Genomic DNA, 24,878 nt, shown 5'->3' on the forward strand with positions numbered 1-24,878 from the left:
GCATTACTGTCACTTCATAAGAAACTGAACTGAGGCAGAGTGTTTGGCGCTCGAGGTAAGAGAGAGTGGCAGCATCGTGAAGAGGGACTCTCCTAACTCAATGAATGATCGGAGGCGAGTGAATAATAGTTTATGAGAATTCGGGAGTATTGTTTATATAAATGTGAGGAAGATTAACCGAAGGGGACCCAATCTAGATAACTCTGAATTATAGTGAGCCTGTGAAAAAATGTGAGGAGCGGCGAGAGGAACATAGTGAGCAGAAAACCGTTGAAACTGAACGTGGCAGTGCGTTGTAACTGCATGAGGAAAGAGCAGAGGAACAGGGGGTGTAGCGAACCGGGGTTCACACGATCGAAAATTCACTGAGGCAGCGTTTTGAAGCTGCGGTGAGCAGAACATAGTGAGCAGTACACCTTTGAAACTGAACGTGGCAGTGCATTATAACTGCGTGAGGTAAGAGCAGAGGAACAGGAGGTGTAGTGAACCGGGGTTCACACGATCGAAGATTAACTGAGGCAGCACCTTAGCTGTTTGAAATGTCCGAGAGGAGCAGGGAAGGAGTTTAACCCCTGTTGCCACTAGCAACTGAGGCAGCGCTTGGAAACTGCGTGTGGAGAGTGCAGAGGAATAGAGAGAGTGTCTAACCTCTGGGTCCGTGAAGATAAATGAACCGAGGCAGCGGGTTGAAGCTGCGTGAGGAAAACTCAGAGGGGCAGGGGGCGAAGTGAGCCCCAGGTGGAGTTTTTGACACAGATGCGAGGAAGCGCACCTAGTTGGAGATACGAGGAATATACAGGTCAAAGAGGGAAGCACTACGGTGATCATTAAGAAGATACTAATAAAATAGGAGAAGACTCACAGGGTATTTTTAAGGCAAATTATTAATTCAACTTAACAGTCTATATCGTGAAAGCATAACATAACCTACGCCCCTCTTTCAACTTATCTTTAACATAATAACCAAAGCAGCACTGTTAAATCCCATAGTCAAGAGGCTACCCAGTGCTACTTCTTAATAGATAAGTGCATGATGTTTAAGTTGACACCACTTGAGTCATTTAATAAGAAATTTGGTGTTAATTGGGCAGAATGGGGGAAATGGAAGGAACATTTTAACAATTATTTGGCCATCCTTAAGGAAATGAAAGAGCCTCTTACACCAGAGGAGAGAGTAGAAATGTTGCTACGCTGTATAGGAGCCGTTGGATGGAGAGTAGACAACAATATAGTTTCAAGTTTCAAGTTTATTATGTTTTGGCTCTCAACTGAGGGCCACATAAAACACATACAATTATGCAATGATAGATTACAAAGAAAAACATAGATTACAGAGTTAATAGAGCTTCAACATATTCAATAGTTAAGCAGTACTCTAGCTCCTCTCCATGAAACAATTAATAAATATCTAAAAACCCCCTGAAGAAATTAAAAATTCTAAAACAGAACATTTCGTTTGGCGGACAGTAAAGTGCATGGAAAAAAGTTTCAACATTTAAAATTCCCAGTTGCAAACAAATTGGTTTTAGCCACTTAGCACGCAAAAGGCGCAATGCCGGACAAATAAACAAAACATGATTACGATCCTGTATGGCATTACTGCAAAGGTTACATATCGGGGATACACCATACCATTTCGCATTAAGGTGATTAAGAGGGAGCAAGTCCTGTCTTAAAAGGTACCACAATCTACGGACTCTGTGGGGAATATTCCATGTAAGATATTGTTGGGTCATTTTTGGTGTATAAGTACTCAACAATAATTGCCTTTCTTTATTCCCTTGTTTAGCAATCATATCCAACTTGAAGCTGAGCTCCCATGAGGCAGATTTTAATTTGGACTTTAGTTCAGCAGGAGTAAATGAAAATAATGAGCTTTCATCCAGCTCTAACAAAACTACAGCTTTTCTAAAGTTCTTAACCAACATAGAGAACTCATTAAAGTGGCCCAGAAGTTCTTTTTTAATTGCTTCCCGTAAGGTACCTGGGTTACTTCTCGCTAAACAGGCCACCCATCTTACGAGGGCAATCAGCCCCTGTACCCAACAACTACGGAGTCCGAATTCTAGCCTGCAAGCAGAAACTGAACAGGCTGAGTTAAGAGAGGAAATTCTTCTTAGTACTTTTCCTTCTATTTTATGCAGGAATCCCCAATTATTTAACTCCACAAGTTCTAATCCGTAAAGTAATGTGGAGGGAATCTTTGCTCTAAATACCTCTAGGAATAGTGAGAAATGTCTCTTCCCTGTAGCATTGTACAGGGAACTTAACCCCATACCTTGAGCTAATGCTTTATGTGCATTGTGATCAATATGGGGTTTCTCACTTAAATTTGCTGAAATAATTTTGCCTAAAAAGGTATGAGTTTTGACCACCTCGAGTTTTTGTCTTCCTATAGCCCAGCAATAATTAACTGATCTACATTTTCTCTTACCAAAAATACACATTATTTTGCTTTTATAGACGTTAATCTTCATGTGATGTGTTTCTGCGAATCGATTCAATGCCTGCAGACGATTGGACAAGCCCTTTGGTGTTAAATCTAGTACAAGAATATCGTCTGCATACATTAAAACCGATATCGCAGATTCTCCAATTTTTGGGGCTTGCCCCTCACAGGCAGAAATATGCTTAGGAAGGTCTGCCGTATATAAAGAAAATAATGTAGGGGCCAAAATACACCCTTGTTTCAAACCATTTGGAGAGGGTATAGATTGTGACAGTCCTCTCTCTCCACCATATAACACCTTGCACCATGTGTTCGAGTGAAGGGCCTTCACAAGCTCAAGAAGCTGTAATGGCATACCTAAAGCTGCAAGCTTTCTCCACAGCGTTGGTCGATCGACTTTATCAAACGCTGTGGAAAAGTCTATAAATGCCACGTAAATTCCACCACCCCGAACACGTACATATTTATCGGTAATCACCTGCAGTGCTGCTAAATTATCTAATGTTCCATGATCTTTACGAAATCCAGTTTGTTCCAAAGGTAAAATACAGTTAAGATCTATCCAATTATTAATCAAAGTTAAAAGATATTTAGCGAACACTTTTCCTATTGCATCTAATAAAGCTATTAGACGGTAATTTGCCGGATTGTCCCGTTCACCCTTTTTAAATAGGGAAATTAATATACTACCTCTCCATGAGTCAGGGACAGATCCGGAAAGGATACATGCATAAAATATTGGAAGAAGGATCTTACTCCAGGAGGTGACGTCTTGTTTCAGTAGGGACATGGGTAGTTCATCGGGACCCATAGCTCCGGAAGAGCGCATACTCTTTAACACAGAAGCTATGGTTTTCTCTGATAGTAGCTCTATATTTTCTTTACTATTCAGAACAAAATCCCCATTGTCTCCCACTGCACCATTAGAAGCATACAACTCAGATATAAATGTGATCCAAATATTTTCAGCAATAGCAATGGGAATAGGGGTTGTTCTTACGCCACATCCCTTCCCTATTATTGCCCAAAATTCTCTAGAATTATTATAGGCTAATGCTTCCCGCAACCTAATCCAAAGAGAATCTTCTTTATCTCTTTTTAATTTTATTTTCAATCTGATCCTCCTTCTCCGTAATAGAGCTAATTTCTGTGCATTTTCCTCTGTTCTACTCAGGTACTGTAGCCTCACAAGTTTATTTATTTCCTTGTTTAAGGGTAATAATATACTAGGAGGTGAATACAGCTTTTTAATACTTTTTGTTTTCTTGGCGGACATAGTAACCCTTTTCTTAAAATTTTCAAAGTTAAAAAATTCCCTGCCCTGCCATTCATCTAATTCTAGAATGGTTTGAGATAGTATGTTTTGGACTTTCTTCATACTGATGGGGTCCCAGAAACATCTACCAGATTTAGAATGAATAGAGACTCCTTTATTAACTATGGACCAAGAGTCTGTATCTGGAGGTTGTAATGTAACAATTAAGTTAATCATATTATGATCACTTAAGGAAGACTGAGAAATCTTTATATCTTGAATGAAGGAAAACGTATCGTAGTCCGTAATCACATAGTCCAAAATGGATTCACCTCTAAATGACCTATGTGTAAACTTGGCAGGAATGTCTGAAGGTATCCTACCATTTGCTATTAGGCCCTCAAAATAGCTAAGTTCTTCGAGAAGTATTTTTCCTCTTTTGTTAGTTTTGATGTTATTAGGAAAAATTGCTTGAGGTATATTATAAGCTTCTTCCTTATAGGTGTTTCTGAACATATCTATACTTACATTAGAAACTTTGCTATTTAAATCACCCATAAGCAGAATATAAGGAGGCTGAGCCTGCTCTAATAACTGTTTTATATAAGAAAACATTCGCTTCAAGACAACGTTAAAAGTATCTTCGGGGGTAATATATGCATTTAAAAGAACAAGAGAGGAACGATTTCCTACTGGCCCTATATTATCAATAGTTATGGATTGGAAAAGATTACTACTGTCCTTGTAATGGGAATACTGCCATTGTAATGTATTTAATAAAAAACAGGCGATTCCACCTTTCGCATGACCTTTCTTTACAGATGTGGCAGCAGCCTCAAGGACAATATAGTCATTTCCTCCGTATATACTGTTTTTACACCATGTTTCCTGAATACATAACACATCAACCTGCAAAGAGAGTAAAAATTCTAATTTCTCAGAACAATTATGTAAGCCTGCGGCGTTCCAAGATACTATTTTTAATTGACTGTTAAAGATGCTGAAACAGTCTTGGATTATTCGATGTGTTAGTAGTCAGAACACTTGGTAGCTAATTCCATAACTGATTATCTTCTGTTGGACGCTTATCTGTGTTCACAGATGGAGGTAATACCTCAGAAACCATGCGTTTGCCTCGGGATACCCATATTTTTAAGTCTGTACTCTTGGAATAATGGTGAGAATAAGAATCTTCCTTCCCACAACCCATTATAAAAGATTCTTCTCTGGGTGCGAAATACTTTCCGTTATTAATAAAAGGAAGCACGTCGATCCCTCTGCATTGAAATGTTTCCGCTTGCCGAAGAACTAAGTTAGCAATTATTTTAGAACAAAATTTTACTCGTGCTCGTTGTTCATTTCCAACCCTTATTATGGAGACCAGGTCAATATCTCTAGACAAAATAAGTTTTAGACTTTCAATGTCTTTAAAAGAATTAATCAACCATGATCTATTCAGGTTTAGATCAGAATCAAATAAGGGAAGGAAGTCCAATGTCAAAGTATCAATACAGAAGTTAGAAATTTGTAGGGGGACACAAGAGATGTTTGTCGATTCCTCAGCAATGGGTTGAAAATTTGCAGCAAACGGGTTAAGTACCCTTATTTCAGTGTTAGAGTTATTTCTTATGACCTCCTTTGCTGGTTCCGTGGGTTTTATTTAGACAGCTTTAGAATTTAATGGCCCCTCATTCATGATACTGACAATAGGTGGATTTTCTACAACTGAGTTAATAGCAGACAGAACAACCACATTGGAGGAAATATCCACTATTGATCTATCTACTATATCTATTAAGTCACGAGCTTCTGTATCAATGTGCTTTTGAAAAATAATTTGTCTCTGTTTTTTCTTATTATGCTTTCGAGTAGGTTTTCTGTTTTTTCCCTTATACTTTCTATCTTTTGCTTTTACCATCTCTTTAGAAGATACAGTTCCTTCGGAGTCTTTTATGTCCTGATTAAAAATAGGAAAAAGATCAATCACAACGGATTGGTCAACCACTGTTGAACTTACTTCCTTCAGAGATGGGTCGGATTCTTTTTCCCTTTGTAAAGGTTGTGATGGTGGAGCCATCAAGGGCTCGTGAATTTCAACCCTTACCAACATTTCCGTTTGTGCATTTTTACTCGATGTAGGATTGTTGGTCAGGAACTTCTGATTTACAGTTTCTGTGTGTTTGGTAGACCCATTCTCAGAATTTTTTTCCAACAAAACTTTCAATATTTCTGTAACCGAGTGCAAAATGCAATCCGAACTCCCGACAAATTTACCAAGTAGAAGAAGTATAGAGGCGAGTAAATGTTCGAGAGCTATCAGAGATTCAGAAATAGGTTTTTCATTTTTTGGTTGTTCAGAAGCAATAAGAGAGCAAATCCCAGATAAATTCAGCTGTGGGGAACTCAAATTGTTCTGCAAAGAAAAAATATCATTTGATGCCAGGGAAGGAGTGCTACTGTATAGCAATAAACCCGATGGAGTAGCTCCATTTTGAGTTTTGCTGGTTTTTGATTGTTCCGGTATGTTCTCATCCAGGTAGCGGCCACAGAGTTCAAAATCAATACTGGATGGGATAGAGAGATCATTTATATTCATTTCCTCTTTTTCTGAATGTTTATAAGCCATAGACTGAGGAACTTTGGTGAGATCAAGATTAGAGCCTTTAGATGTCCCCACTGAGGAGGTTAAATTAGTATTTGGAAGAGAAGTTGATGTATTTTTTCCTATAATCAACTCAGTATTGGAAATTTTCACTACTTCAGACTGTGTATCCGCCATGGATGACGATGATTTGTTGGACGAAATTGGCACTTCCATGGAACTAGTCGCTGATTTTTCCCAAAGTTTCACCAACTGCAACTGACCTTTCAGAAGAGAACTATTTTCCTTTTTATTCCTAGAGGTATTTGATCTGGTTTTTATAAAGGACCTTCCACCCAGTACTCTTCCTGAGCGTAATGTTTTTGTTGTCATAGTACAGATGTAGAGTATAGGTAACACAACTACAAACACTTGGCAGTTTTAGATTAGAACGAGAATAAAATAACGGGGGCCATGCCCGGCCTACCTCCGCCACTGAGGGCCACAGAGGGCCCGCCGTTTGCCCGGGCTTAGCCCGGCGTCGCCCGCGCACGTCCCGCGATGCGCGGTCTCCCAGCGAAATTAAAGGCAGGTGAGGGGGGCGTGGCGGGGAGGTGCTCCTGGCCCAGATGGCTTGTGGGCAGTGAGGTTTCTTTCACACTCGGACCTCCTTCACCCCCGCAATCACGAGTGTTTCCCGCAGAGCGGGAAACACGAGCAGTATGTCACTAGCGCTTCCAAACAGCGCTTGCAGGGTGACGGCGCTTTAAATATATTTCCAGCGTTTCTCCACAAACAGCATACACTGCAGCCTCCACTCAGCAAAAAGAGCAATGTTCTCCGCTCCTCAGCGGACTCCCAGCGAAATTAAAGGCAGGTGAGGGGGGCGTGGCGGGGAGGTGCTCCTGGCCCAGATGGCTTGTGGGCAGTGAGGTTTCTTTCACACTCGGACCTCCTTCACCCCCGCAATCACGAGTGTTTCCCGCGGAGCGGGAAACACGAGCAGTATGTCACTAGCGCTTCCAAACAGCGCTTGCAGGGTGACGGCGCTTTAAATATATTTCCAGCGTTTCTCCACGAACAGCATACACTGCAGCCTCCACTCAGCAAAAAGAACAATGTTCTCCGCTCCTCAGCGGACTCCCAGCGAAATTAAAGGCAGGTGAGGGGGGCGTGGCGGGGAGGTGCTCCTGGCCCAGATGGCTTGTGGGCAGTGAGGTTTCTTTCACATTCGGACCTCCTTCACCCCCGCAATCACGAGTGTTTCCCGCGGAGCGGGAAACACGAGCAGTATGTCACTAGCGCTTCCAAACAGCGCTTGCAGGGTGACGGCGCTTTAAATATATTTCCAGCGTTTCTCCACGAACAGCATACACTGCAGCCTCCACTCAGCAAAAAGAGCAATGTTCTCCGCTCCTCAGCGGACTCCCAGCGAAATTAAAGGCAGGTGAGGGGGGCGTGGCGGGGAGGTGCTCCTGGCCCAGATGGCTTGTGGGCAGTGAGGTTTCTTTCACACTCGGACCTCCTTCACCCCCGCAATCACGAGTGTTTCCCGCGGAGCGGGAAACACGAGCAGTATGTCACTAGCGCTTCCAAACAGCGCTTGCAGGGTGACGGCGCTTTAAATATATTTCCAGCGTTTCTCCACGAACAGCATACACTGCAGCCTCCACTCAGCAAAAAGAGCAATGTTCTCCGCTCCTCAGCGGACTCCCAGCGAAATTAAAGGCAGGTGAGGGGGGCGTGGCGGGGAGGTGCTCCTGGTCCAGATGGCTTGTGGGCAGTGAGGTTTCTTTCACACTCGGACCTCCTTCACCCCCGCAATCACGAGTGTTTCCCGCGGAGCGGGAAACACGAGCAGTATGTCACTAGCGCTTCCAAACAGCGCTTGCAGGGTGACGGCGCTTTAAATATATTTCCAGCGTTTCTCCACGAACAGCATACACTGCAGCCTCCACTCAGCAAAAAGAGCAATGTTCTCCGCTCCTCAGCGGACTCCCAGCGAAATTAAAGGCAGGTGAGGGGGGCGTGGCGGGGAGGTGCTCCTGGCCCAGATGGCTTGTGGGCAGTGAGGTTTCTTTCACACTCGGACCTCCTTCACCCCCGCAATCACGAGTGTTTCCCGCAGAGCGGGAAACACGAGCAGTATGTCACTAGTGCTTCCAAACAGCGCTTGCAGGGTGACGGCGCTTTAAATATATTTCCAGCGTTTCTCCACGAACAGCATACACTGCAGCCTCCACTCAGCAAAAAGAGCAATGTTCTCCGCTCCTCAGCGGACTCCCAGCGAAATTAAAGGCAGGTGAGGGGGGCGTGGCGGGGAGGTGATCCTGGCCCAGATGGCTTGTGGGCAGTGAGGTTTCTTTCACACTCGGACCTCCTTCACCCCCGCAATCACGAGTGTTTCCCGCGGAGCGGGAAACACGAGCAGTATGTCACTAGCGCTTCCAAACAGCGCTTGCAGGGTGACGGCGCTTTAAATATATTTCCAGCGTTTCTCCACGAACAGCATACACTGCAGCCTCCACTCAGCAAAAAGAGCAATGTTCTCCGCTCCTCAGCGGACTCCCAGCGAAATTAAAGGCAGGTGAGGGGGGCGTGGCGGGGAGGTGCTCCTGGCCCAGATGGCTTGTGGGCAGTGAGGTTTCTTTCACACTCGGACCTCCTTCACCCCCGCAATCACGAGTGTTTCCCGCGGAGCGGGAAACACGAGCAGGATGTCACTAGCGCTTCCAAACAGCGCTTGCAGGGTGACGGCGCTTTAAATATATTTCCAGCGTTTCTCCATGAACAGCATACACTGCAGCCTCCACTCAGCAAAAAGAGCAATGTTCTCCGCTCCTCAGCGGACTCCCAGCGAAATTAAAGGCAGGTGAGGGGGGCGTGGCGGGGAGGTGCTCCTGGCCCAGATGGCTTGTGGGCAGTGAGGTTTCTTTCACACTCGGACCTCCTTCACCCCCGCAATCACGAGTGTTTCCCGCGGAGCGGGAAACACGAGCAGTATGTCACTAGCGCTTCCAAACAGCGCTTGCAGGGTGACGGCGCTTTAAATATATTTCCAGCGTTTCTCCACGAACAGCATACACTGCAGCCTCCACTCAGCAAAAAGAGCAATGTTCTCCGCTCCTCAGCGGACTCCCAGCGAAATTAAAGGCAGGTGAGGGGGGCGTGGCGGGGAGGTGCTCCTGGCCCAGATGGCTTGTGGGCAGTGAGGTTTCTTTCACACTCGGACCTTCTTCACCCCCGCAATCACGAGTGTTTCCCGCGGAGCGGGAAACACGAGCAGTATGTCACTAGCGCTTCCAAACAGCGCTTGCAGGGTGACGGCGCTTTAAATATATTTCCAGCGTTTCTCCACGAACAGCATACACTGCAGCCTCCACTCAGCAAAAAGAGCAATGTTCTAGACAACAATATGGGAAAAGAAATCAGTAAGGGAAAAGACAGGAATTTATTTGGAAAAGTCATGCAAGTTTTAGATGAACATAGCAAGCAATTAACGAAGGGGCATACACTGTGGAACACAATATTCGAGGAAGTTGGAGATTTTAAAAAAAAAGGGCAAGTTAAGGGAACGGCACTTGAGTATATGATCTACATGGCTGATGTGGAAATTGACATTAAAGTAGACACTGGGTCACCTCACACTGTAATAAGCAAAAGTATATGGAGAAAGAAATTGGAAGTAAAACTAGGGAGTACATTGGAAGAAGCAGACACGTCCCTGGTAACATACTCTGAATTCAACATTAGCTTGGTTGGTAGAAGAGTGATGAATCTAGGTCACATGAAGAGAAGCACTTGGATCCAAGTTTACATTTCAGAAGAAGAGAGATCTGTTCAAGGGGGGATGATCAAAAGAAATTAGGATTTACAGAAAACCCCATAAAAACAGACCCCGTGAGTAAGATGACATGTGACAACTGTCGGGATTTTAGAAAATGGGAGGTGTTAAAGGAGAAAGCTCCACAGACTGCTATTGATGTAGGAGAGACAAGGGTGGTGAAGAAGAAAGAGAAGACAAGTGAAGCAGAAGTGGGGGAATTCAAAATTCTCAAAGAAACATCCTTGAGGAATGGAGAGGATGAAAGAAAAGACAAAAAACGTGGAGAAAGAGCCTGTGCTGAAGTTGGCGCGGGGAAAAAAGACATGACTAATAGGAGAACGGATAGGGAATCCGTATTCACAAGAGTAAAGAAGGATATGTGTATATCTTCAAGCCGCAAAGGTGAGAAAGCGTGGCGCTCTACTGCACTGGCCGACTCTAGCCGTTGGACAAGGGAAAAATGTACAAATGACTTTGACCATGCAACGGCAGATAGTCAGAGCCCAAGTAAATATAGGGGAAGCAAGCAAGGAGAGAACTGGGTCAGGACAAATAGCGAAGTGTCTGATAATAAACTGGAGGAGGCGCATCCCCATGCAAATGACTTTGACCATGCTGGAGTAAATAGTCAGAGCCAAAGTAAATGTAAGGGAAGCAAGCAAGGAGAGTACTGGGCCAGGATAAATGGCAAAGTGTCTGATAATAAAAGGGTGGAGGCGCATCACAACGCTAGAAGTGCACACCGCAAAGTTCAACTAGATATGTTCTGGTCACGCAAAGAAGACAGGAGAGAAATTGTGTACAAAAACAGGAAAGACTCAACCTCTTTCTTCAACGGTACTAGTTTCAAGGAATCAGCTGACAGACGGGTTCATGAGGAGGCTGGTACAGCAGGTTTTGCATTTGGCATGGATTCAAAGGACATCAAGAGGAGTCTTGTTGGACCTGACGCTGATCATTGTGATGAGAAGGTAAACTGTCGAAGGAATAGGGGAAGCTGCAGTGCAACGTGGTTCAGGAAATTCCCCCCCCCAAAAAAAAAAGAAGAAGTCTGTGACTGTGGCGACCCACCGGGGTGGAGAAATGGAGCAAGCATTTGGGCAATGATAAACTAGAGTGCCCTGGTTCGTAATGAATAGTGACACAGCATACCATTGCAACATTTTTCTTTAATTTTGGGGAAAGGACATCTTATATTAGTCCCTTTGTTCCCCTCTCCCCACTATGTTTACGGTTATATCATTGTTATACAGTGGAAATTGGAAAAAAAAAAAAAGGAAAAAATATATAATGAGTAATGGGTTGAACTTTAACTCTTGAAAGACACTGTAGATCTGAATTAGCCATAGACGATGCAAGTGATAGTCTGGTAAACTGTTGTACTTTAACTCTTGTTTTGACTAATTGCATCTTCATTCTTACAGGGGATTTCTCAGTCATTTGGGATTAGTCATTTGTTATACTTGTACCCGGCATTCTTATGGGCAGGGGTGGTTATTACCCATTTCTCTTCCTTTTCCTTGGGATGAAGGAAGGTTGTTCTTCTCCCCAGTAGGGGGACCTTAACATTCCCTTTCTGGGCGTTCTGTTTGGAAACTTATTTGAGTCTCCCGCGTAAGCCTCTATTTATCCCTGTTGCGTCATCCTCCCCGTCCAGGTTCACCTTCCCCCTGCTCCCTGCTTACCTGTATTTCCTCGCTATCTCTCTCTCTCCCTATCCTTCTCCCAGTGTTTCCTTTTCCCGGCTCCTTCCTCCTGCCTTCTCTCTCCTCGTACTGCTTTTGCTTCTCTTCTGGCCAGCTTGCTCCTCCCTTGGCAGGGCCTTGTTTTTACCTCTCCTCTGTTCTCCCTAGGGGGAAAGGTGTGTTGTAACTTTGCACCTGTTGGTCTCTTCCTCTATCTCCACCCCTCTCCCTCCCTCTCCCATGGTACGGTCCGTGCTGTCTCCTAGAGCCTGTGTTAGAATGTTCACGGAGGCCTTTCCGTCAAGCTGGGAGCACCTGTTTATTTGAGGACTTAATAAACGTTCTTGGAACCTTACATGTGTGGTGATTTATTACTACACAATGTTTGTACTGTAACAATTGTTCTGGGTCCTATGAATCAGATCATTCTGCGACTGTAAATTTGCAATCTATGCCAGATACATAGATGGCAAGTGTGTTGAGAAGATCTACCTGAATTTCCTGTTTGTCTGATTGAAAGTGGATGTCCGATGATATTGCCTCCACTGTATTTAGGAGAGCTATTCAGGCCGAGCCCGTGATGCTGCCATCGTTTTTGAGGGGGGTTGAGGTGCTTACAACGGTGTTGTGCTTCTCCTCCACTATCTTTACCGGATTTTTGTTCAAGTTCAAGATTTTTCTGCTAATGACCTTTGATGAAGACCTGGTGCTGTTTAGTGAAGAGTCGTGAGGCACATCACATTTCAGAGTTTTAAAGTTCACATCCAATGCTGTTAATTTAAATGGGTTTAAAGGAGGTGTGACTACAAGCCCCTCTACCCCTGCAGATCATAAGGCAAAATTCTGCCTAAACTAAAATACTACATGTCAGTGATTAACAGTATGTATTACGTGTTAGGTGCATACACAGTAGGTGTGCTCTTCATTAATTCCTAATTATAGGTTTCCTTAGGAGTGGCACGCACGGGGCTGGTCCTCATGTGGTCCTAAAGAAGAGCTTTGAGGGGACAGCTTGAAACATGTCGACCCAATACTAGGGACTCTATACTCATTATAGTTAGACTTTCCCTATTATTAACCCCTTATTTTAGCCATACCAACTAGGGGCAGGAATAAAATATTAGCCCACTAATTACTAATTAGGTATTTTTAAACTTTTTGTTTTTCCACTCCACTTTCACTTCACTACACATTTTCCACAACTTAGTGCTCCTACGTAGTTCCGCAAGTCGCAGCACGCCTCAATCCGCAGTGGATTGAGAGGACCCCAGAGATAAAGCATGCCACCTAGGGGAAACCCTGGTGGGTGAGGGGACTCCAGAAAAGAATTTTCTTTCTTGAAAGAGGATTTTCATACATGTTCTGTGAAAACCCTGTTCTTCCTCACGGTTAGGTATTTATTCTGGTATTCCAGATTTTGTGAAACTACTGCTACTTCCCCAGTGTCTGCCACACTTGTTTGACTCAATGGTTTAAAAAAACCAGGCCACAGTGGATCACCTTGCTCCAGGGACTTCAATGTCCAAGAAACCGCATGTCCTTTCACACAATCACCTTTTCTTGTGACTCCTGCTTGTTCTGTTTCACTGCTCTGCTCCACACTTCCCGGGGGCCGTGCTCTGCACTTACCGCCACCGCTTGTGGGACGTGGCCACGGCTCTCAATTTGCGGCTGCGGCCCCAGACTGCTCCAGCCAATACTACTGCTACCGCCTGTCCCGCTTGTGGTACGCTGCCTGCAGCTCACTGTTTGCGGCTTGCGGCACACGGCTCCTGATCCACGACTCACAGGTTTCAACATGGATTGAACCGCATCTGCTTGTCGGCATTCGACTCGTCACGTCACTACCAGTCTCTTGTGCTCTTGCTGAGGTATGAAAAATTATATAAATTAGTGGGTAAGCGTGTGTGTGTGTGAGTGTGTGTGTGTGTGTGTGTGTGTGTGTGTGTGTTCCCATTTTATTATATATACGCAAACAAACACAAGACTAGCATTTCAGGAGCGAATGCAATGTACAGTTGGCTCTTTTATTTCTACTGGAAATGCTTTGAACTACTGGTAGAGTATTAAAGGGCTTTTAATCAGCCATCTGCTGAATGGTATTGGAGGGTGATTTTCAGAACTAGCACTGACACTCCACATCAGAAATGGCCTGACTGGTACAACGTCAGGTCCAGCATTACAGCGGCGAGCAGCGATTCCATGTTAGAGGGTTAGGGAGTTGGAGGATCTGGCACTCAGGCCTGCAAAGTCTGGAGCTAGACTAATCCCACTCCAATGTGGCACCCCCGCCATTCTCCTTCCTCTTCTGGGTCAATAGTGGTACTTCGCAGGCTGACTACAAGGCCCCGAGATGGAGAAACACACTGACTGACAACACTGTATTTTAGTGAGTTTTCTGTTCCTCCATGCAGTTCATTATCCTTGCTGGCGTTTGGTGCTTCCTTCACATTCATTCCCATCGATTAGGCCTGGCTAGGATTGGTCCTTTTTTGGTGTTTGTGCTTTATTAGAGTTACCAGTTGTTTCCAGAGGCACCAGTCTCCTTCACTTCATCTGGGCCACTAGTTCCCCGGACTTATAGGAGGTGAGTAATATTGAAATGCCCTTTCTGCGAGTACACTTTTGTTTTTTTCTCATCAACTATATTAAACCTTTCTTACTATCTTCTGAAAATGTTCCCAGGTCCTGGAGTATCCCTCCTGGTCTTGTTGCTTTTCTCCAGTTTCTCATTGTTTTATTCCCCTGTGTTCCCGCAACCATCTCTTTCCTAGTTCATCACATACATACTGTATCCAGGGGGACCCATAGCTGCAAGGAAACTGGGGGTATCTGCAGTGTTTTCTTTCCACATCCCTAGTTTTTGACAGTGTTGTAATGTTTAGATGCGTGTATGTACTTCTAATATTAATATTTCGTTACCTCTAGAATGCTTACTTTAGAATTAACTATCTGGCTAGTGCCTTGGAGTTGGCAAGAAGTAAGGAAGGCTGTTGTTGAATATTTCTTTTTTACTTACCATTTCTGTCTGACACCTGATTTGCTATACATTTGTGGTGTTGAGAATGGGAGATTCTTCAGTGCAATGGTCTTCAGTATAACCAAGCATAAGCCCTAAATCGTGAACCACGTAGGGACTTTTCACCAGATGAGAAAAGCAAAACATCAAGAATGTAAAGTGATTTATGAGTTAAGATCAGATCTTCCTTAAAGTGTCACACATATTTATAACCACCAAGGGGCCTTAGTTTTACAAAAAGCTGTATGCTAATGAATGACCCATCGAGGTCCACCTAACCCTGGCAATGCTTTGATTATAAGTGAATGAGAAACTAACACAGAGGGTAGACATCACAGACTGGACGCCCAGCTGGGGTTCTTTGTCAGCTGACTACTCATAAAATCATGTTAACACTTTATAATATGTATTTAAGGAGCGTAAAAAATGTTAAGCATTCTCTGTGTTCTTTGCTTCTCAGTTCCTTGCGCGAAGAGCTCAAATTCCACAGGGCTAGCTTTAGTAAACATTAAAGAAAATGAAGGCTTTAGATGAACTAAGTGAGAACTTGAGCATACTGTATGATGGTGTTATTTTTGCAAGCAGCAGTGCTTTTTCCGGGATCACTGGTTATCACACACCCTGACTACTGGCCTGTATCTCATAATAGCATTATTCCGTTTGCTGCACTATATTACTTTTGCCTGACGAAGTTGATCAGCAACATATCCCACATTACAAAACAACACAACTGAGCTGTGCAGCCACTGCAGTCTTGCCTCTAACCCAAGTTTGTTCACAAAATTAACTGAACAGTCAAACTAGACCAGTTCATACTCCCTTTGATGGCGGCAGATTGGTATTATAGTAAATTGTTAAGTATTTTGTCAGACAGTAGATTAATGTACCAAACAACCTAAAACTCTTATTTTATCGCACTTTTAAATGAAACGTGAAATTTTCATTGTAGGTGTTTTTGGAGAAGGAACACATCAGACGTTAAGCTTTGTCCAATCTCTACTCACAAGACAAAGCATAAATGAGAATTGGTCATCTTGACAAAGCAGTGAGTTGAAGAGATAAAACAAAGAGCCTGCTGCTAGTCCTGGTGGGGCGGGATATCACTGACGTATTCCACCTCACTGGAACACACTGCGCTTCGGCATTCATCTATAAGGAGGCCATCTTCCAATGTCTAACGTATATCCAGAAGATCAGATCCATGAAAAATTTCCAGGATAACCACCTACTCAATTTTACTAAAACTCAGTGTATGCAAATTATCTTGTGTGGCTAGTCGACCCAATACTTAATATTCATTAGCAAAGACCTAAAAAATATTTACATAATATACAACAAATCCTTCTCAGTGATTAGCAACTCGAAATTAGCCATTTGTAAAGTACCGTCTGTCAGAATCCAATCCCAAAGTCACTCTGTATGAGTAAAGCTGAAAACGGTGCAGGGTGTATGCGTAAACAGCTGGCAGGGGAGGGTATGGATGGCCCTTTAAGTCCTCATATGAAGTTAGTGTTTTTGAAAAATCAATCAAGGCGATGCACATGAGATCAAATCTAGTTGGAATGGCCCAGAAGGGAGTATTTAATTTCCATATAGGGAGATCAGACGTCTGATGGGGATAAAAAACCAGCCTCATCCACAATCTTTCATGTCAATGAACATGAACATGAACTTGGACTTTGGAATTCTTCAAATGGCCGCCAACCACAACCCCCAGTAGAGTCAACAGAGGCGGAAAACGAACATGTATAAGACTTCCAAAGCCCCTGGGGCAGGGCGAGGATACTACAACGCAAAAGCGTGATGTTCAGTCCCGTGCTCATCCCAAGACACGATCTCATTTTCTCTCAACTGGAATTAAAAATCGGGCTGACCTAAGTTTAACTGACACTCATCTTTATAATAAAAGAGGAGAGGGCCGGCACCGACCGAGCCTTCAAGTCCACACAGAGACCCCAATGCATAGCCAAATACTTTAAAGTGTATTTGTTGTCTACTAAGTGGAGGGCTGGAGAGCTCAAATGTATTCACGATTGTTTAATTTACATGCGCAAAAACGAGTTATTTTAAGGGGGACGGGCCCCAAGCTGTACTTTACTTTTACTCATATTCTGACTATTCCATGTATTTCTCCAATTATGACATCTGACTGTGTCCTGGTATATGAGATGAGAAAGAATCACAAAATTGCCTCATTCACAACAAACCGATTCAAACACCTACCAGAGCATTACGGTTAATTTCAGAAGGGGCCCAGAGAACGATGTAAATAAAAATATCAGTGCTTACCTTGGCTTCAGATGAGCAGCTCGGCGAAGACTCGACCCCTCCCAGAGACTCGCGCAGTGTCCACGGCTTGGCGCACTTAAAAAAAGGTCATCGGTGCATCCACACAAAACGTGTCCGTGTTCATCCCAGGAGCTGCCGGAGGGAAGGGAAGAGTGTAATTATGAGGCACAGTCTACAGCCGCATGTTAATCACCGCACAAGCGCATTTCTTGGACTGGTTCCTCGGACGGCGGCAGTTCGTTCCCCAGAGCCCTGTCTCCCACCCAGCTCGCGCCAGAGCAGCTAATTACTCTCAGCTGCTTGTCATGTGCTGCTGCTGACGGATCAAGTGATTACCCTCGCTTCACCAACTGGGGACCGCGCGAGAGGCTGGTGCTGCCAGCTGTACTAGCGCTTCTTCAAGGAAGTAAAGCGCAGCTTTCCTCGCGAATGGGGCTTCTGGGCGCGTGCAATTAGCATAGACCAAGAAATGGCTGTCAGGAAAAAGAAAGGAACTTAAGGCTTTGTGGAGGGAATAGTATTGCCACCTACGACCATAGCCATATACTTGGTTGGCCCCTCTTCATTGTCGAAGACGAGCTTCATAAAAGCCCCTCCATGCTTGCAAACAACTACTTCCAATCCTCTATCTATAGCCCCCGGAAACCTTCATTCTTAAAGCTGAGGAAAGCGTGAGTGGCCACCCAGCAACAGAATTCCCTTCCATTGCAGATAAAGAGTACTGCAGCTAGGCTGTGGACGCTTACTACACCACAGCCACACCATGCTGAAGACGGAACCTTTAACTGGACATGCGAAAACATAAGTCTCATAAATCTATTTTAAATTCACTACAAAGTAAAGAATGGCTGTTGTGTACATTGGCTATATACACATGTCTACAGTTTTAAAAAGTTAGAATGAGTTGGTCATGCTGCGTTAACAGTTGGATACATAAATATGGGCTGTTATGTAAATTGGCAATTTTACTCTACAATTTAAAAAAGTTAGAATGAGTTGGTCATGCTGCGTTAACAGTTGGACACAGAAATATGTTTGTTGAGTACCAAGTAGTACGTGTTTAAGGAAGTTAACAACGTTTCCTCTTCAGGAAGGAAGGATGCTGTATGGACTGATGAGCTGATAGGCTCTTGCATGTGTGAGTGCTGTACTGCTGTCTGATTGGCTGCCGGCATTATTATAATATTTTTTTTGTAGTGAAAATCTTTTTATTAAACTTTCATCATTTGCAATATACAGTATCACAAATGCATGTACATTGATGATGCATAGAGAACTTTAGAAGTATGCGCTTGTGATTTACTAATACAACATTTACTCTGAAGCATGTTCCAATCTGATCACATTATGGTACATATCGGGTTTCTTTCACCTAGTGGTGCCACTACTAGCGTCCAGGCTGCCTGCATTAATATGTCAGAGCATAAATGGACCTTTACAGTAGTCTTTAGGCACTCATGCTTAGAGCTGGTATCTAGGGAGAGCAGTGTGCTGCTCGTGGACACAAACGTGGTGGGCTGCTCGTGGGCACAGATGTGGCTTGCTGTGTCCTGCCTGGGTGGCATTGCTTCTGAAAAGTGCCTTCAGCTCTACAGGATGGACTGGATCCCAAGGGTTCCAAGAGCTGGGCGGCGAGGCACTAGGCCACATCGAGCCACCAGTGGGTATAATCTGTGCCCATTGGGCACTGCCAGATTGCCCTAAAGAGCAGTCCAACCCTGCAGATATATATTAGAGGAAACCATTCCCACATCTGCTCACACACGCAGTGGTGCCTCAAGGAATACCTTCCAAATCCTTCAATGTTTGTAGTACACCTCTAGGGAATATTATCAAGATTCAGGATGTGTTGATGTACCATTGTCTGAGATCGGGGAGAGATGTTAACCCCTCCCCTGCTGATGACGGAACCGCTCCGTCATCAGCTGCGGTGGTGCTGTGCTGATGACGGAGCGGTTCCGTCATGGCCCTGCCGCAGCGCCTGCGCGGCGCTGATTTCGCGCCTGCGCGGCGTGTTCTATTGAGCGGGCGGGGCCGTGACGGAACCGCTCCATCATGAGCACAGCGCAACCGACGCTGGTGACGGAGCGGTTCCGTCACCAGCATGCGCCCGCTGCTCTGCCGCCCTCCCCCCTTAGCACTGTGGAGGAATAGCGGTCGCAGTGAAGGGGTTAAGTAACTGGTGCGAGTGCACAACTAGGGTAAAGAGCATGAAGACCTGTAAGAGTGAGCATTTACAATCTGGCTGTATGTGTATAAAGTTTCATTACATTTTGCCATAATGATTCAGTGTCTGTCAACAAACTGAGCATGGCACTCAGCCAGCTTGAGAGTGTCTTTCATTTGAGAGATAAATGATGGAGAATCTGGCAACCAGCATGGAAGTGCTTGAATCTACACAGTATACATTATGGGCCAGATTTATCAACCTTTCATGAAGCGCAAAGCAGCAGGAACCCTTGCGGCACTATGTGGAAGAGGGAGGGCAGGAATGGGCCATATCCATTAGGATATGACACATTCCTGCACCTTTGCGGCATGGAGCAACGGTGTCTACGTTAAGTGCAAGATTATTTTTGAGCAGAAAGGAACACCTTCAACACGAAACAATCCGTAGAGGCATATTCCTCTAAGTGTGCTGTAGAATGCAGCGCACTTAGAAAGAGGAAACAACGAGGAGAACTAAAGATATTGCTCCTCGGTGTGCCTCTGGTGGCAAGGCTTACAAAATCTGATGCATTCCCAGGTGTTTTTAAATCTGGGAATGCCTCAGAATACAAGGGTTAGTGCGTGGGAACAACCACACTCCATCCATGAAACGCTCCTGATAAGGCCGGATTCCAATATAAAAGTTTACTAGGAATCCTCGGTCGACTGGACCTTTATTACCTGCTGAGAAGTGTAAAGGGGAGAAACAATATATTCATAACAACAAGCATGGACCAATTGAGTAAAGCTCGGAAAGGATCACTGACTCCGGATCTCAAATTAAGGGTTTTATTACAAAGCCAAAAATAACTGAACATACAAGCACCTCATGACGAGGTTGTAAAAATACATAGGCACTAATACAAAGTTCATCCTAAGAATCAGTCTAATCCGGTGCAACATAAAAAGAATCAGCAACTAAAAAAATACCAAACAAGCAATAACTGGTGCAATGTCTATATTAGTCTTTATTAGTAGCTGCAAAAGAAATCCGTTAATCTATCCCTACATTATCACTAACGGGGCATCCCTACTTAACATTTCCCAGGCACGATCAAGAAAAGGTGTCAGTTCGTGAAGACTTCCTAAGAAGTACACTCACGTTGTAAGGGTCAGTAGCCAAAATAACAGAATTCGTTCTAAGTCTTCCTTCTAAGAGTTGATCCCTTCTTTCTACCTGCCTAACGGCGCTCTGCTGACTGATCCCGCGGGGCACTGTCCCTAATACAAAATGCACCATTGACAGAACACACCCCTGAAACACCTCCTCTGGCCGTGCACCTTTCGTAGGTAATTTTCCACCAAAACTTGTACTCGGTCCAGTAACGGCTGGTGTGTCCTTGGGTTTTCAGGCTTCTTCAGCGCGGAAGAATATCGGCTCAGAATTATCAGCATTCCTGAATACTTTGCAACAGGTCTCCTCCATAAATAACTCCTAAAACAAAGGTGTTAGTCTAACTAGCAAGGAATATGTCCTTGCACCTGCAACAGAGACATGAGAATAGAACAACCTTGCAAGCACATAAATTCTGCTGATTGCCTCCAAATGAGAGCTATACCAGGGGAAAATACATTTCAGTCCTACAAATTCAGCTAAGAAATACGAATAGGTCTTTCACAGAATGAAAGTGCAATTCCTCTATCCAGGTATTTGACATCAAATTAACATGCATTTATAAATTATGAATCTTCAAGCACTACATTTAATCACATTTAAGGCACAATTAATCATCTGTACGTGTGCAGACTTTAATATGGTGCACGTTTAAATCTAATGCATTACATTACATATGAGCTACTTTGTTATGCATTTGCAATGAACATCGAAAACTACATGATTCCATCTAAATGTCACTTTACTTTTTTGTATGGCACGACTCATTCTATCATTTCATTTACCATCAATTATTACAACACAATTTACTAGCTAACATTAACACACATAACAATATATGTGGGTATGGACTATTCGTGAATATAATGTACCCCTACAATTTCCGGAATTTCACTGCGCTCTATCACTCCACCACGTAAAGTAATGCAAGGCAGCAACTTGCGCTGCCTTGCATTACTACACATTTACCAAGCCATCCAGAGCCACACAAGGTGGCCTTGCATGGCTTGTTAAATCTCATCTCGGTTTTGGTCACCCTGGCATTTCCTTACTTGGTTCAAGGGTGAAGCAAACCCATGATAAACATGCTCCGCTGTCCTTAGAGTATGTTTAAAAATGTGAACAAGGTAATGTAACTAGCTCCTCCATAGGTAACACTAGCCAGGCCTTGTGGATAGGTGTGCCAGGGGAGGAGGTTTAAAGAGCATCTAATGGTAAAACCGCTGCACACCATGAAGAGGTAAAAGCTCATAGGGGCCTGCTGGCTCAGTCAAATGAAGTTCACCTACAAGATGTCCTGTGTCTGTTAGCCAGTACCGCCAGAAACACTGTCGTTATTGTAGGCCAAACATCAACAGTATTAAAAGTACAAATCCTATAATGTAAAGAATCCAAAATGAAGTTGGACCAAAACTCAAGAATAGACTAAAGATGGCTTACAAGACATGGTGAACAAATGACATCTTATCGTAAAGATATTTATTATTCCACAGTGTAAATTGGCCAAACGGCATCCTAATGCTTCATGAATCTGTAGCTCAAAAATAACTTAGATGGTCTGAGGAATAAATGAGAGAGGGAAAAGTGGAGAGTTTACCTAAAGTGTATATGCCAAAGGGCATCAGTTCTAAAAAGCAGAGTAATGGGACATGTGCAAAACAGTAAGCATGGCTTTTCTTAAAAGAAGCTCCACCATTATCTTGGATTCTGTGGGGGTGAAATATGATTAAGGCCAAATGTTAATCTCTTTATTAGGTGTGAAGGATTATTTTCTTATTGTAGACATGTTCTTACATCAGAATGAGTTAATAATAAGAAAAGTGCACTGCTACTCGCTTGTAATAACATATTGCAAATGAATAGTGGCGTGACAGCACAGTTGCATCTTGCACTGTCATTATCATGGGCTCCCTTTTCTTCCCTCTGTGCGACCACACACCTAGGAAGCTGGAGACCAACCAAAGAGAGAAGCACCCATGTGTGCACACAGGTTGTTCACCCATGTGCACACAGGTTGTTCACCCATGTGTACCCAGGTTGCACCCCATCTTTGAACATGGAAAGGCCTCAGACAGAACTGCAGCAGTGTTGTGAGGCACAATGTGACCTGTTCTAAGCCTCCATTTTAGTTCACGTTTTTAACTGGAAATATTTTTCAAATGGTGACATGTATATGCTTTGTCCTTACATGATAACGTACTGAAAAATCATTATACATGCAGTTCATTTCATAGCAAGCATTATTATAATTGTATTCTTACACTCTGTCCAAGGCTAGGCACATAGAACATGATGCCCTCGCATTGGGTTGTCCGGTTGGGGACTGCTTTTGGTTCTAGACAAACCACCGTAGCAGCTCTGCACCTTTGGCACAGCACGATTGGAACAGTGCTTTTATAATATATACAGCCTTTTCATTACTTTCGGAAGAGGAGCACTTCTGCTTGAATTGTCCTGGAGCACAATAACTGTGGCTGTCATGCAATCCTGCTGACTCTAACCCCTATCCTGCAAAGGACAAAATCCTGTTCTGCAGAGGACGGCTTCATGATACATTACACTCAGGTATGGAGGTTTAGGCTTTCCCAAGGCATCTGGCAGAGGGTAATCCCGCTATGCTCACGATAGCTTAGGTAGTGTTAGGTAGGAGTATAACCAAATAATCATACAATCACATAGTAACGTTATAATGGTTGAACTGTTTATCTTTTTCACCTTTTTTGTAATGCTGGTAACAATGCTTTGTTTCTTCTGCCTAATAATTGTAGCATCCTCTTTCTATACAAGTATACAATTGTTACACTAAATGTTTAAAAAAACAATTAGTATCTTTCTTGTGTTTACCTTGGGTATGCAAAAGTAAACAACAAAATATTAGATCTGTTTCCAAGTTATCCTTGGGCAGTAAATGGGTAGTAATTTTCAAGGTTGCTAATTAAGCATGGGCGAATTTTGCGAATTCGCGAATTTGCGGATTTGCGAATTCGCGATCTGCAAAATTCACGAATTTGCGGATTTTTGTTTTTTTGCGTGTTCGCGGGTTTTTTTGCGTGTTCGCAGGGTTTTTGCGTGTTCGTGGGGCTTTTTGCGTCTTCGCGAGCCGCTTGCATAGCGAAGTTACCCATGCAGTCGTTTATGGGAGAGGGAGAGAGAGATAGATAGATAGATAGATAGATAGATAGATAGATAGATAGATAGATAGATAGATAGATAGACAGATAGATATATAGATAGATAGAAAGAGAGAGAAAGAGAGAGAAAGAGAGGGAAAGAGAGAGGGAGAGAGAGAACGAGAGAAAGAAAGAGAGGCCGGATCTCTGAAGGGCCAGATTCCTGAGTGGCCCCTACAGAACATACAGCTTTTTATTTTTAGCAAAATGCATATGAAAATTGTGCTGTAAAGGTCTCTTTTAGTTTAACCCCTCTTGACAACTCAAAATGGGTGTATTTGCCATCCTCTCCCTTCTTCCTGTTTTTTATATCTGTAAGTGCTTCCTGATGAGGTTTAATTCCTTGGACAGGTGCCTCGTTGCCTACTTGTAACTATTCTCTGACCCTGCTTCAAGGGTCAGAGCAGGGTCAGAGAATAGTTGCAAGTAGGCAACAAGGCGCCAGGAAGCAATTAGCAGCAGGTGTCCAAGTTGAAGTTAATTTGTTTGTAACCCTTTTGTAAAAGGTTACAAAGAAATTAGGTTCTACTTTTGCACCTGCTGCTGTAACCCTTGCTTGACTGAAAATTCGTCCCCGCTGATTTGCGGATTTTACCGCAATTTCGCGAGATTCGCGGATCGCGAAATTGCGGAAAATCCGCAAATTCGCCCGCGAAACGGATTTTACGCCCACCTTTATTGCTAATACCATCTGGAACCCTGGTAAGTATAGGGGCTCAGATGGGGCATTGTGGGCTTGCTAGGATCCATGGCAACATTATATGATGGTGAGTGTGAACTAAGTGCCCATATTCCAAAGTTTATGTTGTCCAGATACACAGTTCTTCTTAATTCGAAGGAACCGTATTACATGGCGCCACCAACGTTTTAGGTCTGATGGGTCTCCTGAGTAGTTCTTGTGTGTGCCAAAAGTCTCTTTTTCACCTCATACGGAGACATCCATGGTGTTAAGGAATTTAATCCTCCTCAACTTAATAGGAAACCCCTATTTTAGTCTGTAGGTTGTTCAAGCTTGAACATTTAAAATGGTTACCCCATTATAGTATATTCCTTTCTTTGAATTCCATTAATGAAAAATGACGATGGAAGCTATCATTCCTGTTATCTGCAGACATGCTGTTATAGCATTATTATTACAACAAGTGCTCCCTGTTGGAGGAGAGATGTTACCTTCGTGGTTAAGGTCCATGATGCATATAAAGCAGAGGTATTCTACCCATGAGTCTACTTTCCTGCAGTCGTTGGTACTGCACAACATTTTCACACATACACACCAGCTGCA

The 24,878-nt window shown here is 43.6% G+C and overlaps 1 protein-coding gene across 3 annotated transcripts in view; it reads right to left on the bottom strand.

The window, feature by feature from the left end:
* The window catches only part of RAB27A (RAB27A, member RAS oncogene family), a 465,531-nt gene that overhangs the window by 371,321 nt on the left and 69,332 nt on the right, over nucleotides 1-24,878 (bottom strand). For all 3 annotated transcript variants that reach the window (XM_086958330.1, XM_086958326.1, XM_086958321.1), the window contains exon 2: nucleotides 17,105-17,236. The gene's annotated coding sequence lies outside the window, so the exon portion shown is untranslated. The remainder of the gene's footprint in view (nucleotides 1-17,104; nucleotides 17,237-24,878) is intronic.

This window comes from Lissotriton vulgaris, chromosome 2_1, assembly GCF_964263255.1.
Source record: "Lissotriton vulgaris chromosome 2_1, aLisVul1.2, whole genome shotgun sequence".
Taxonomy (NCBI): Eukaryota; Metazoa; Chordata; class Amphibia; order Caudata; family Salamandridae; genus Lissotriton; species Lissotriton vulgaris.